Here is a 13,160-nt window from a genome sequence, read left to right on the forward strand (position 1 = left end):
ATGCCTCTTTATAATTATGGTATACAGGGTCTGCATAAAGATACAACAGAAACTTTTGTGAGCCTCTTTTCACCTTTTCTTCCCAATGGGGGCAGAAAGAAGAAATCACTCTCCTGACTTCCCCAAATCGAATTTAGACCTCACAGCTTTAAGCTATGCCACAAACAGAACTGGATTTTTCTTTCCTCTTTGCACAGGTCCTAATGAGGACTCTGTGATTCTGAGAGATCACAGGATTCTGCAGAGTAGCGCCACAAAAATGCGCTAACTGCATGCTTCTCAGCTTCCCCTCTAGGCTTTCCTCTCTCCATACGGGCTGGGTGGTGGTAAGACCTGGGCCGAGCAGTGTGCCAGTCGGCTTGCTCACGGACTGGTGAGACACTGCTCTCCATTGGCAGAAATCCTGTCTCTGCCCTCCTCTCCCAGGGCACTAAACTGCACTAATGCTACTGGGCTGAGAGAAGCCATAGTTTAAATGTTTACAAGCGAATGGAAAGCAACGTGTTGGAAAGGGTGTGTGGGGCAGGAAACTTTCCTTTCCATTATAAACCCTGCACTATTTGATTTGGTAACTAAGTATTCTCACTTTAATTTAAAAATATTTAGATCCAGGGAATTCCCTGGCAGTCCAGTGGTTAGGACTCCTGAGCTTCCACTGTAAGGGGCGTGGGTTCAATCCCTAGTCGGGGAGTTAAGATCCTGTGTGTCGCGAGTTAAAAAAAAAAAAACAATTTAGATCCACCCTTGAATGTTTGAGCTGCTACCCCATCCTTTGCTCCCCTCGGCCAGCAAAGCTTCTTGAAAGAGCTGTCCGCACTTCCTATCTCTTCTTTTAAACCTCCTGTACTATATATTTTATGTATTTAATTTTTAATTGAGGTATAGTTGCTTCACAACATTATATAAGTTTCAGGTATACAACACATCGCTTCACAACTTTTAAAGGTTATACTCCATTTACAGTTACTATAAAATATTGGCTATATTCTGCTGTATAATACATCCTTGTAGTTTGTTTATTTTATACACAGTAGTTTGTATCTTGTAATCCCCTACCCCTATCTTGTCCCTCTTCCCCTCCCCGCTCCCCACTGGTAACCACTAGTTTATTCTCTATATCTGTGAGTCTGTCTCTTTTTTGTTATATTCACTAGTTTGTTGTATTTTTTAGAGTCCACATGTAAGTGAGATCGTACAGCATTTGTCCCATACAATATATATTTTTTAGTTTTTTTATTGAAGTATACGTACAATATATTTTGAAAAGTTTTGTGTATCTGATTTTTGTCCAATATATGCAAATAAGTTTTAAATATTCAGCTAGTACTAAAAGCCTCTAGTGAAAACTACACTCCCTTGCCCAGTCTACAGTCTTGCTCCACACCCCACTCACTCCCAGTGGAAACCACTTTCAACTTTTATTCTCCTTCTACTAGTAATTATTGACACATTTTTATAGGATTATACTGCTATTTCTTGAGCTATTTTAAACATTTCCTAAACACCTCCTGTTTCAGAAGTTAAACTATGTTATATCTCACACACACACACGCACACACACACACACACAACTTCCCTTTCCTTCTTCATCCGCTTCATGTAACTTTATAATTTTTGGCTAAGTCAGCCATCATTTACATTACTATGCCCTGTAACAATTCCCTCTTTAACCCAAGATGCATGTTATGAATATTTCCTTTTCATACAACATTTTGTTTTTCCTGGAGTTGAAATTGCCTTGCTTAGCTTCCCATGTGCTTATCATTTATTTTTTTCTAAATGTTTCAATAGACTTGCTGAACCTTTACCAATAGTTTTTCGCAAATGTTTGAACAAATCAGTTCCATTTTTCGTTTGGTGCCCTTCCTCCAAAAGCCCCCTATCTTCGGTTCTAGGCCCTCTAGAAAAGTCTGGTGCGTGTCTCTCTTTTCACTATTCTCCTCTCTTGGAATTGCTTGTATTAATCAAGGTGGGATAACTGCCATTTAAACCAGATCCCAAATGTATAAAAAGGCACACTATCAGTGTTTATTTCTTATTCACTGATATGGACTGAATTGTGTCCCCCACTAAATTAATATGTCAGAGCTCTAACCCCAATGTGACTGTATTTGGAGGTAGGGTTTTTAGGAGGTAATTAAATGAGGTGGGACTTCCCTGGTGACACAGTGGTTAAGAATCCGTCTGCCAATGCAGGGGACACGGGTTCAATCCCTGGTCCAGGAAGATCCCACGTGCCGCAAAGCAACTAAGCCCGTGTGCCACAACTACTAAGCCTGCGCTCTAGAGCCCGCGAGCCACAACTACTGAGCCCATGCGCCTAGAGCCTGTGCTCCGCAACAGGAGAAACCACTGCAATGAGAAGCCCGCGCACCGCAACAAAAAGAGTAGCCCCCGCTCGCTGCAAGTAGAGAAAGTCCGTGCGCAGCAACAAAGACCCAACCCAGCCAAAAATAAATTAATTAATTACTTTAAAAAAAAAAAATTAAATGAGGTAATAAATGCAATAGGATTGTTGGCCTTATAAGAAGAGGAAGAGAGCAGCTGTCTGCAAGTCCGAAAGAGGGCGCTCATCAGACACTGTACCTTCCAGTGATCTTGGACTTCCCAGCCTTCAGAACTGTGAGAAATGTGTCTGTTGTTTAAGCCACCCAGTCTATGATACTTTGTTATAGTAGTCTGAGCAGACTAAGACAGCACCTTTTTATTGTATGATTCTGAAAGTACCAGTATCTGTCAGTCTTTTTGTGTGTGGAGTTTAAATTCTCCAATCTACTCTCCAATCTGTTGACAGAATTCTGGGAGTCGAGCAGGAGAAGGGAGTCTAAGAATTATAATTCAGTTTGAAAATTTTCACTTAATCCCCACACTTATAACTCCATGCCTTATTTACTCTTCTATCTAGAAGAGAATAGGGAGCCACCAAAGTGTTGCCAGCCAGGAAAGATAAGATCAAATATGCTGGTAGGTCTGGGGCTCAGAGAATTATGAACAGCAGCAAGCAGCTTACTTGGGACACAGATGACCCTTGCTCAACAAACAGTGGACTCATCCTACCTCCCCAGGGGTACCTCCAGTAATTCCCTATGGTAGTGTTTTCCAGAATGGGGCATGACTATCACTGGGGGCTCTAGGGATAATTTTAGCAGCATGTAACCAAATATTTTTCAAAGATTAACATATATTTCAATGGGAATTCCAAAATAAAACTTGCATTCAAAACCCATGGAAAAAAAATAATAACTCCATGCCTTGTTCTATCCTTGTCTTAGACCTGGTGTCCCAAAGTCGAGTGTCTCTCTCTGATCCAGTTTCTCCAGAGCATAAAACTCTTTGGGCAGGCTGGAGGTACATGGAGTTGTAGTCCTCTGGGTAGGTCATGTAAGGAAGGGAATCAGTGAGCTCAACTATTCTATAAAAATTTTCAACCACCATCCCTTTTTCTATCCAGGCATATTACCTTTACCTTCTGTAGTACCTGCTGGATCCAAGTGCAGAACATCTAAAGAGTTCTACATGGCAAACTGACTTGTTCATCATTAAAACTCCTCAATTCTGCCACTGTCCCCAGGCACATAGGCATATATCCCCCTGCTCTGCTAAATTAAGTCGGCATCTACTTCTTCACATCTTCCAAAAATGTATTGACATTGCTGATCTGTTGCTGTCTCCTTTCCTATTAGTTCTGACCCTGTGAGTTATTATCCCTTGTTATCCTTTGTTCTTATTTGGTGGAGTTATATTAAAGTACAGTCCTCCAGTATATCCTCAAGCCACTTTTTTTTTAAAGAATCCATTTTATTTATTATATTTATTTTTTGGTTGCGTTGGGTCTTCGTTGCTGCACACGGGCTTTCTGTAGTTGTGGCGAGCGGGGACTACTCTTCGTTGCGGTGCGCAGCCTTCTCATTGTGGTAGCTTCTCTTGTTGCAGAGCACGGGCTCTAGGCGCATGGGCTTCAGTAGTTGTGGCACGTGGGCTCAGTAGTTGTGGCTCACGGGCTCTAGAGTGCAGGCTCAGTAGTTGTGGCCCATGGGCTTAGTTGCTCCGTGGCATGTGGGGTCTTCCTGGACCAGGGCTTGAACCTGTGTCCCCTGCATTGGCAGGTGGATTCTTAACCACTGCACCACCAGGGAAGTCCCCCGTCAAGCCACTGTGGCAAATCCCACCTCAGCTTCCGTCTTCCCAGAAACCGTTCCTACCTAGGTGAGCAAAGATCTCCTTTGTTGCCAATATAATGGAGGATGTTCTAGGCTTATCTCACCCAGCTACACAGGAGGAGATGACATAGTTGACTCCTCTTTCCTTCACACAGTACTCGCCCCACCCCGTCCCACCCAGGCATCTCCTGGCTTTTCTCCTACATTACTGGTTCTAAATATCTGCCTTCTTTTATTGGTTTCTCCATCTCTACCTGATGTCAAAATGTTGACACTTCCTGGGTCTTAAAATTGGAATGTCTCTTCCCTAGTCATGTCTTTACCTTGGGTAAATTTATTCATTCTCATATTTTTAACTGATTTATCACAGATGAATACTTCCAGACCTAACCTCTCCTCTGAGGTCTAGACTCATCTATCCAACCATCTATTTGACATTTCTTAGACATCGAATAATTATTTTTAGTCGTATTTAACCATACTCATAGTAACCAATATTTATTGGGCACTTACTATGTACCATGGAATATTCTAGGTTCTTGGGATATATTAGTATCATATTTCTCTCCTTCGTGGTGCTTATGCTCCAACGAGAGGAAATGAAGATTAACAATTGACCTTATAAAAGAATCATAGTATAGGGAATTCCCTGGCAGTCCCATGGTTAGGACTCCGTGCTCTCACTGCCGAGGGCCCGGGTTCAATCCCTGGTTCGTGAATTAAGATCCCACAAGCCATGCAGCGTGGCCAAAAAAAAAAAAAAAGGTCATAGTATAATAGAAGGTGATGAAACAGAAGTGCTAGGTAAAAAGAGAAAGTAGAGTGCTAGGGATGGAAGAGCAGTCGTGGTTTTAAATAGGGTGATCAGCGTAGACCTTACCAAGATGCTGAAATCTGGGCAAAGGCTTAGAGGTGAGGTCAGTGAGATAGTTAAGATATCTGTAGGAAGAGCATTCCAGAAAAAAAAAAAGAGAGAGACACTACAAAGATCCTGAGGTGGAAGTGTACCTGGTATGTTCATGGGACAGCAAGGAGAACAGTGCAGCTGGAAGGGAATGAGCAAGGACGTGTGTAGAAGACGAGGCCATGACTCTGGCTTTTACTCGGAGCTGGATGTGGCGTCATTGGATGGCTTTGAGTACAATTCAAAAAGATCCTCTTGCTGCTGCACTGTGAAAAGATACTGTAATGGAGTATGAGTAGAACAAGGGAGATCAGGTAGGACCCTTGTGCAGAAATTTCAAACTTAACATGTACAACATTGAATTAAAAAAAATTTTCCCCTAAATCTCTTCTTCCCTATGTCAATAACAGGCTCCACCCAGAAGCTAAAGCCATACATCTAGGGATCACGCTTGTTTCTTCCTTTTCTATCGCCTTCTTCTCCTTAAATCCATTAACAAGTCCTATCCCTTATCCGTGAACTCCTCTCCATCACCAAGCCATTATCCCTGATCAACAACCAGTCTCTTGTCTCTTAACAAAAGACAGCAGCCAAGCCAAATAAGGTTCTAGCCTCAGCTTCCTGACAATTACCGCCAGCTGCATCTTCTGATGATGAGGGAGATCCCTCACTCACTTAGAGATCCTCTTGCCTTCATATCCCCCAAGTCATCATTCTCCCTCCATTCTCCAAAAAGTAAAATGTTTTCCATTAATTATTCAAATTTTTTCGGTTTTATTAAAAGGAAAAACCTGCTGAGATGATTTTTTAAAACAAGTCAGTGTCATAGAAACCATCAAAACAATTCAGAAATCAGAAGAAACAGCAATAAAATTTTCCATTTGGGGAAGGGAGAAAAACACAACTACAAAAGCATTCCTTTGCTTTTTTCTCTCTGCCACCCAAGTCCTATTTGTACTTGACAAGGCCAAATTAAACTTTTTTTTGCCTTGTTAGGAACTGCAAGGACTTTTTCATTCTTCTCTTTTTCTCAGACAACAGCAGTCCTCTTCCAAGACACCAGACTGACTTCAATTTTTCACCATAATCCCACCGGATTTCCCTCCCTGTTTTCTCTGGAGAATGTCATTTGAATATATATTGCAGTGTTAAAAAGGAAATTTTAGTTGAATTTTTTTTGGGTTTTTTTGGTGGTACGCGGGCCTCTCACTGTTGTGGCCTCTCCCGTTGCAGAGCACAGGCTCCGGACGCGCAGGCTCACCGGCCATGGCTCACGTGCCTAGCTGCTCCGTGGCAAATGGGATCCTCCCAGACCGGGGCACGAACCCCATATCCCCTGCATCGGCAGGCGGACTCTCAACCACTGCGCCACCAGGGAAGCCCTAGTTGAATGTTTTTTAAATCACTGATTACTACTCAGTGAAGTTGAGACACTACAATATAGAAAATGATTTTTTCTTCCAGACATGTTTTCATTTGGTGAGAACTATGCATCTATCTTTCTGTTGTGGGTAATGTGAAGACTTCGTGGGAGGCTGTCTGAAGGACTAACAAATTGCCTAATTAAAGATGGTCTTGGGGAATTCCCTGGTGGTCCAGTGGTTAGGACTCTGCGCTTCCACTGCAGGGGAACCCAGGTTCAATCCCTGGTTAGGGAACTATAATCCCGTGAGCCACGTGGTGCGGCCAAAAAAAAAAAAAAAAAAGCCGTCTCGATTTGCTTTTCTTTATTGACTGTTTCACCTTTTTCCTTAACATTTCTGCTACTTGAAGCATTTCTGCTCATGCAAAGGAAGGACAGTCTAACGGTTAAGAGTGCAGAAGTTCTGAAGCCAGATGCTTAGGTTTAAATCCCAGCCTGGCTACTTCTTCGCTGTGTGACCACGGGCAGGTCACTTAACCTTCATCTCAGTTTCCCCATCCTACTGACATAAGATTGAGATATGCCCAGCACATTCTAAGTGCAATGTAAGTGCTAGCTACAACTAAGGGCTAGGTATACATTTGTTGCCAGGGATCAAATGATAGACGAGAGCAACGCCATCTTGCCCTATGGAGCTTTCTAGCTGTAGGACTTAAGCAAATGACTTAACATGAGCCTTGGTTTAATTATTTGTAATCAAGTGTTTCCCTCACAGGATTCTTACGGGAATCACATGAGATATGCCAAGGAAAATGCTTAATAGGGTGTGGTGAATATTAAACACTCAACAGGAGCTAATACTGTACAGCAAGACAGGCAGATCATTAAACAGCCTAAGAGATGCAATAACTTATAATAGAAGTTTAGAATGCTATAGGAGCGCCCCCTAGGATATCGAAAGTGAGTCCTAAAAAATAAGGAGGAGTTCGCCAGAATAAAAAGAGGAAGAGAGTTCCCAGAAGAGGAAGCCAGAGAGCTTCACCGGTTTAAACAAACTAGAAGTTTAATGTAGTAAAGAATGGAAGCCGGGAGTGGCAGGCAGAAATCAAGTCATTAATAGAGCTTTTCAGCTATACTCAAAGTTGACCGTATCCTGAAAAATGGGAGAAATGAGAAGCCAGGTAATGGGCTCAAATAGGGGGTGATAAAACCAGAATGGCACTTTAAAATGAGCCTGATGTCTGCAGACTAGGGAATGGAAGGGAGGGGGTCAGGAGGCAGGACGCCCTTTGGGAAGCTGCTGCAGTTTCTAGGTTCTAAGTGAGGGCTGGAAGGTGGTGAACTGGGACAGGGTAGTGACAATGGGAATGGAGAGACCTGGTGTCCTTCCTCAATCCTGCTGCTTTGGTGAGCACTTCATGTCTTCAGTCTGAAGTCTTCTTTCCTATGTAGATCCCACTGTGACTTTCTCACCTCCTCTCACCTACTGCAGTGAGGGGTGTTATTGTCCTCCTGAAACTTCCCCAAACATCCTGCCCCAGCAGCAGGCACTGGAGGAGAGCTCACCAGCTTAGCTGGTTTGAGTGTTGATTTCCTCCCACAAAGAGAACAATTCTTAATCAAATATTGCTTGAGGCCCCCTATCATTTGTTTTACATGCTGCCATGTGGAGCTGCCCCCAGGTATGTCATATGACCACAGTGTCGCCAAGATGATTAGGACTGCAGTTTTCCAGCTGGAAAGGTAATATTTACCTCACCAGGAGGAGAAGTGAAACTACTTCTTCATATAATAAAATAATGACTTACAAACTTCTTCACCACCTGACCATACTGTATCCAACTATTTATAAATAATTCCTTGGAAATGACTTGGGTGTTGGGCAGTGGGGAGGGTAAATTAGCTCTGTTATGGGCTTCCCTGGTGGCGCAGTGGTTGAGAGTCCGCCTGCTGATGCAGGGGACACGGGTCCGTGCCCTGGTCCGGGAAGATCCTACATGCCGCGGAGCGGCTGGGCCCGTGAGCCATGGCCGCTGAGCCTGCACGTCCGGAGCCTGTGCTCCGCAACGGGAGAGGCCACAACAGTGAGAGGCCTGCGTACCGGCAAAAAAAAAAAAAAAAATTAGCTCTGTTTTGGGAGCCCAACCCACCCTAATCACCTAATCCACCCTAATCACCTAATCCACCTTATCCACGGTCAGAGTTCAATGTAATCCTGTATAGAGGTTGTGGGTTGTGATAAGTGAGCAGTAAATATCTAATCAACTGAAGAAGAAATGCCATTTTAGAGGTCATTGGCCTCACTGTGCTCCTCCAAAACCATTATGGGATTTGGGTAGGAGGTTAGTTTTATGGTTTGTTTTCGTTTCCTTTGTCATCTTTGCTCAGTAGCAGTCCTGACTGGAATAGCCTCAAGCAAAATTGTAAGGGTGGTGAACTGAGACAGCATTTTCCTCGTTTCACCACTCTTTGCTTTCCTAAACTTCAGTGCCTTCACCTGATCCTCTCTTGAAAGCAGGAAAAGGTATGAACTTATTTACAATAAGACTAGTGTGTGTGTCTTAGCGTAAGGTGGACCCAGTCCCAGGGAAGCAAAGGTGATCTCAGACTCAGAGGGCCTGGAAAATTTGCTGAAAAACATGAATTTAGGATCATGAAGATAATAGGGGGAAGCGCAAGTCAAAACCAGTTCAACTGAAATCAACTTCCAGTCTGAGAGCCATGAACCTCAAGTCTTCCTCCCCTGCTCCCCTCTGGTCATGCCCCGTGCAACTTTAACTTTTAACTTCACAAACCATCCAACACCGTAACTTCAGATCTTTAGCTGCCATGCTGTAGCAAGCTTCACCCCCTGGTGCTTATGCAAAATCCCTTAGCCAGAAATAGGTAAAACCATATCACTTGGAACTGTGCCTACTCCAAAATAATAAACTTATAAATCCCTCTCTGAAAACAATGGCCTCAAACCTACACTTCAAGTTCATGGAGACTTCAGTCTTTATCCCTTTTCCCAACCTCAGCCCTTCCTAGTTTTATTTATTTAATTTAATTTATTTATTTATTTATTTATTTATTTATTTATTTATTTATTTATTTTTGGCTGCGTTGTGTCTTTGTTGCATGTGGGCTTTCTCTAGTTGCGGTGAGCGGGGGCTACTCTTCATTGCAGTGTACGGGCTTCTCATTGCAGTGGCTTCTCTTGTTGCGGAGCACGGGCTCTAGGCGCACAGGCTTCAGTAGTTGTGGCTTGTGGGCTCTAGAGCATAGGCTCAGTAGTTGTGGCGCACGGGCTTAGTTGCTCCACGGCATGTGGGATCTTCCCAGACCAGGGCTCAAACCCGTGTCCCCTGCATTGGCAGGTGGATTCTTAACCACTGCACCACCAGGGAAGTCCCCCTTCCTAGTTTTAGAGCCTCTGTAATCTAACCTGAATCCCATTCACTGAACTGAATTTATTAGGTTTCTATTTTATGCCAGACATTGTTCTAGACCAGTTGTTGTCAGCCTTGGCTGTAGACTGGAATCATTCAGAGACCTTTAAAAAAATACCATGCCTGGAACTCACCCAGAGATTCCAATTTAACTGGTTCAAGGTGCAGTTTAGGCATAAGGACTTTCTAAAGCTCTCCGAGTGATTACAATCCACCGTTAAGAGCCGTTGTTCCAGGTACTGGAGATACAGCAATGAACAAGACAAACAAGGCAGAACTCTTATTTTAACAAGTTCAAATTCTGTCCCTCCTCTGATTACCAGCTGTCTCAATTCTCTTGCTAGCTTATCTTTTCTACTATTCTTGCTCTTCCAGGTCATGGTCCTAGATAAAACCGTCTAACACTCTCTTTTCTCAAGCCCCCAGGTGTCCTGTCCCAGCTGTGTGAAACATATAACTCTGCTGATTAGCTTCATTACAAATTTATGAGCTCCATTCTCAGTCTGGCTCTCAACATTGGCAAATTTTTACTTATCTTTTGGCAGCTTCCTTTCTCATCTTTGAGAGCAAACATTTCAAATCTTTATTTCTCTCTTAAAACCCCATATCAAGATCCTGTCTCTCTCACTCTCAGCAGATAACTCAACCTCTTTTTAACAAAGAAAATAGTAGCCAGAGTGGTGAAATCCTTCAGCATTCTTCCTTCCCACCTTAACAGTGCCTTCCTTTTCTCCCCCTTGTATCTGTAATTTCTCTCTACAGCCAGACCCTTCTCTACTTCTTACAAATGTCCTCAAGCATCTACCTATTAAACCTACATAGAGGGACTTTCCTGGTTGTCCACTATGTAAGACTCCGTGCTCCCAATGCAGGGGGCCCAGGTTTGATCCCTGGTCAGGGAACTAGACCCCACATGCATGCCACAACAAAGATCCCACATGCCGCAACTAAGACCCGGCACAGGCCAAAATAAATAAGCAAAATAAATAATTTTTTAAAAACCTGCTTAGAATCAGTCTATTTGCTCTCTCTCCTTTCACTGACATATATATCTGGACAGACTTCTCTACACTCACAGCTTCCACCTCCATTTCTCCACTTAGACCTCATGAATTGCAGTTTGACTTCCACTGCTATCACTATGCAGCTGTGCTTTCCAAACTTTTCCATGTCACAGCAGCCAGAGAAAATTACTATATTTATTTGGTATCCTGAGAACAACATCAAAGTCAATCTAGCTCCTCCCGGCCATGTCAGGAACTTAAGGGGTTAAGTTTTCAGCCCCCCTTGCAATCATTCATGCCTCACCAGCCTACCTTGGCATACCAGGGGGGAGGCTCTCTTCCACTGCAACTGGTCTGGCAAAGGACACCAGTGACCTAACTGACAAATGCAGTGTCCACTTCTCTGTCCTCTTCCGTTCTATAGCACAGTTTATTGAACATGGAGATCCTATTTAAAATGACCACATTTGGTCAAGATAATGGGGAATTGGAGGCCAGGAAGTAGGTGGAGATGAGAAGAGCAGGCTACTTTCCTTTCACTGTCTCCTTAATCAAAGCCCAGTTGTAGGGCTTCCCTGGTGGCGCAGTGGTTGAGAGTACTCCTGCCGATGCAAGGGACACGTGTTCGTGCCCCGGTCTGGGAAGATCCCACATGCCGTGGAGCGGCTGGGCCCGTGAGCCATGGCTGCTGAGCCTGCGTGTCCGGAGCCTGTGCTCCGCAACGGGAGAGGCCACAACAGTGAGAGGCCTGTGTACCGCAAAAAAAAAAAAAAAAAGCCCAGTTGTATAGGAGAATCAATAGGCAATGCCTGGGAATCCATGGTCAGATTACGCGGCCAGAGAAGGTCATTTGCCCCAGGCAAAGGGCCCCAGAGTCTTTTTTTTTTTTTTTGGCTGCCTCCCACGGTTTGAGGGATCTTAGTTCCCCAACCAGGGATCGAACCCGTGCCCCCTGCAGTGGAAGCATGGAGTCTTAACCACTGGACCAGTAGGGAAGTCCCAGGGGCCCCAGAGTCTCAACTGACTAAGCAATTGGTAAACTGTGACACTCATGAACATTTTGTGTATTATTGTACCCCTAGAATGCTTTCACAAATCAATTCGAATTCATTAAGATCCTGACCATGGACTATCTGCATATTTCTGAGGAGAGGCCATTTAGGGAGTCTTTGCGTTACAAACCTTAGGATGGTTTTTGTTGTGTGTGTGGTTTAACTTGGGATTGTCCACAGCATCCATGCGTAACTGCTTACCTTACCTTCATGTTGGCTTCATTTTCTCCCAGTTGGCCCTTACTCTAATGGTAAAGTTTGGCCTGACAAAAGAGCATTTTCCCACCAAAATAATAGGGGTAGAATGTTAACAACTTGGCTACATTTAAACTATATAGTACCTAGTTGGTGTGTGGTGGGAGGGGGTTTGGGAGATTGACTGGTTAGGTTAAATTCTAAGGTCATTGGTCTCTTCAATTTGCCCTATTATGCCTGTTGCCAACCAGGCTGAGGATGCTGGAGTTCACTGCCTTAGAAATCCCTTACCATAAACCTACCTGCAGAGACTCCTAAAACTCTGTAGGGATTTGTGCTGGGTATTCTCTATTTGCCCTTCCAGATCCATTCTCACCCATCTCAGCTCTGTTCTGTACCCCTGGACACTAAACCTTTACCAACGGTATCGTCTGGGTTTTCTCACCCTTCAGCTTTGGGTTCGGGTCAGTTACCAGCAGGAAATCGGGGGGCAGGAGGAGAGGGAAGTCAGGATCATTGTTCTCACTCTTTCCCCTCTTGTAAAAGTTCTGCGTGGTTACACTCCTCCCGCTAAGGCCGTAGCTCCCGTCAGGCTGCCCCTTTACACAGAGCTGGCTCTTATCTGCTGCTGGAAACATCTTTCCCCTTCTTTCCCCTTCAGGCCTAGAGTTAGTAATGACTTCCCAATGTCCCTGGGCACTTCATCATTTCTTATTCTATCTTTGTATTGGCCTCTCTGACTACACCCTTTATAACTAGTCCCTTCGTTAAACTCTTTGTAGTTAAACCCTGTGGGTATATCATCTTTTTCCTGACAAGACCCTAACTGTATGAGCACATGTATAGCTGTATGCCAATGGTTCAGCATTTCAGTGAATATAATTACTATTGTTAGTCTATGTTTTCCTCTTAACTTTTTCATTTATTTAGTTATCTACTACTTTAATTCCCTAACATGTTTCAAGGGGTATTATCCTAGTGATGGAGGGACAGGGGGAAGCCAGAAGCTGTTGGCACTAGTAGGCACAATTAAAGTGGGTTCTAAAAAGCA

This window comes from Mesoplodon densirostris, chromosome 1, assembly GCF_025265405.1.
Source record: "Mesoplodon densirostris isolate mMesDen1 chromosome 1, mMesDen1 primary haplotype, whole genome shotgun sequence".
Lineage (NCBI taxonomy): Eukaryota > Metazoa > Chordata > Mammalia > Artiodactyla > Ziphiidae > Mesoplodon > Mesoplodon densirostris.